Genomic DNA, 2,395 nt, shown 5'->3' with positions numbered 1-2,395 from the left:
GCTGGGGCTGGCCAGGGAGCCGCAGGCTGGGGAGGCAGGCGGGGTGGGAGCTGAAGGCAGCCAATGGGCAGCACCAGCCCTGGCCCGCCCGTCCACCCCCAGCTCGGCCACCTGCCAGCTCTGGCTGCAGCCAGGCCTTCCCTTCCCGCTGCTTGGCAGGGCGGACCTGGCCCTGTGCCAACCACAGCACGTGGAGCCACAGCGCCAATCCTCTGACAGAGAACCCGGCCTGTTATCTAACTTTGCAAAGGGAAGTTCTCCCCCAGGCTGGGAGCCATAACTGGGGCTGCCAGTGGAGAACGGTGAGCCGAGCTCCACGCCCACATGGAGCAGGCCAGCCCAGCCCCGGCCCACGGCAGCACAAGGCAGGTGGAGCCCTGGAGGCCCAGGCACCATGGGAGAGCAGGGCACATCGGGCTGGGATCTGAAGCCCCAGGGAGAAAGAAGGACCAGCACTCCCAGAAGCTCAGCATAAGAGATACGGGGAACACTAGTGGCGACATCATGCATTCCCAGGCAGGCTTGAGCCTGGAAGGGTTGGGGCGTGTTTAGATGATGTGGCATGCTGTGCACACGTGTCCTGCACAGCACAGGCTCATACATGTGGCATGCATAATGGGCTTGTGCCACCTGCAGTGCCTACAGCCTTTCTTCAAAGCAGAGTGACCCAGCTGCAGCCTGAGGGTCTTTGGGCTTGTGTGTGTGTGTGTGGGGTGTGTCCCAGGAGTCCTGGGAGGGTGGGGCAGCCTAGCAGCCCTGGCTCAGGCTTGTTCTGCAGCACAAACCCTGCTTTCTCATCTGTCATGGGCGCCTTGGTGGCAACTGGCTGTTTGCTGTGGTCTCCTCTCCTACTCTCCTGGTGAAGACATTGTGTGGCCACTGTGGCCCCAAGGCCGCTTCAGTTGTGGGTGAAGCCGCAAATCTGTTAAAATCTTTCTGAAAACAACATCAAGGGCTGGCCAGATAGCTCAGTGGAGTAAAGTACCTGCTTAGGCAGGCACAGGGACCGGGGTTTGATCCCCGGCATGCCATGCCAGCCCTGCCTCTGGGGCACACTGAGACTTTAATGATACTGGGCATGATGGAGGCTGAAAACAGGAGGATCACTACAAGTCCAATCTATGTAGCGAGAATCTGTACTACATATATTAAAACAAAACAAAACAAAAACCCACATCAGAGTGAAGCTAGACTTGGTTTAAGGATGGCAAGCTTTTAATTACCTGCAGCACTGGAAATCAAACCTAGGGCTTTCACATTGAGCTATGTGTCCTATTTTTATTTTTTGAGATAGGGTCTCACAAAATTGCCTGGGTTGGGCTTGAGCTTCTAATTCTCCTGCCTCAGCCTCTCAGCCTCCCCAGCCTCCCAGAGTGCTGGGATTACAGGTATGTGCCACACACCTGGCTCGATGCCAAGTTCTTACATGCCTGCCACATACTAATGTGGACTTTTTTTTTTTTTTTTAATCCTCAAGACTTTAAGCTTGCCAGACAGGTGCTATGCCCGAGCTGTATCCCTGGTACCACTGATGTGGTCTTTTGAACAGGGACTCTGGGTCTCAGTTGTAGAACTGTTGAATGCCGTGACCTCCTGACTTCCATGACTACAGAGTTCTGGGCTAGATGTGATAATTACTTGGTTTTCTGCTCTGTGGCTTATCCTCACAACACCCCTCACTACTTCCTCAAATCTCACTTGATTTTCTTTTCTTTCTTTCTTTCTTTCTTTCTTTTTTTTTTTTTTTTTTGGTGGAACCTGGTATTGAACTCAGGCCCTTGCGCTTGCCAGGCAAGTGCTTATTCCACTGAGCCATCCCCCCGGCCCTTTATTTTCTTTTTGAAGCAAGATTTCACTGTGTAGTGCAGTGTGGCCTTGAACTCACAGTGACCCTCCTGCTTCAGCCTCCTGAGTGCTGGGATTACAGATGTTCGTCACCTTGCCCAGCTCCAGATTCTACTTTGCACAAAACTAGAAGTACTCCGGAGTCCCTTCTTGGCCTTCCCTTTTCAACAGCTCCAGTTTATTGGATAATTACCCTCTTTTCCACCCTAATAATCCTCTTCAAACTATGTTCTTTTCCTAAATTAATTTTAATATTTGAATAAAAACATGGCTCAGGAGTCACAACCTTTGATAAGGTGTACTTTAGAAATTTTAAGGGCTGGCAAGATAGCTCAGCACACTAAGTTACTGTTTAGGTGAGCTCAGGCACCAGAGTTCAATCCCCGGCACCACATGCTGCGCTGGCCCTGCTGGGCTGGCTATTGAATATGGGAGTGGTGGGGCAGGCCTGTAATTCCAGCATTGGGGAGGCCGAAAACAGGAGGACCACTGCCAATCCGAGCTGCATAGTGAGACCCTATAACAACCAAATATATTATTTAAAAAAAAA

The sequence above is a fragment of the Octodon degus genome, unplaced genomic scaffold, assembly GCF_000260255.1.
Source record: "Octodon degus isolate 3935 unplaced genomic scaffold, OctDeg1.0 scaffold00156, whole genome shotgun sequence".
Classification (NCBI taxonomy): domain Eukaryota; kingdom Metazoa; phylum Chordata; class Mammalia; order Rodentia; family Octodontidae; genus Octodon; species Octodon degus.
The sequence above is the reverse complement of the archived record's forward strand: the minus strand, read 5'-3'. Positions refer to the sequence as shown.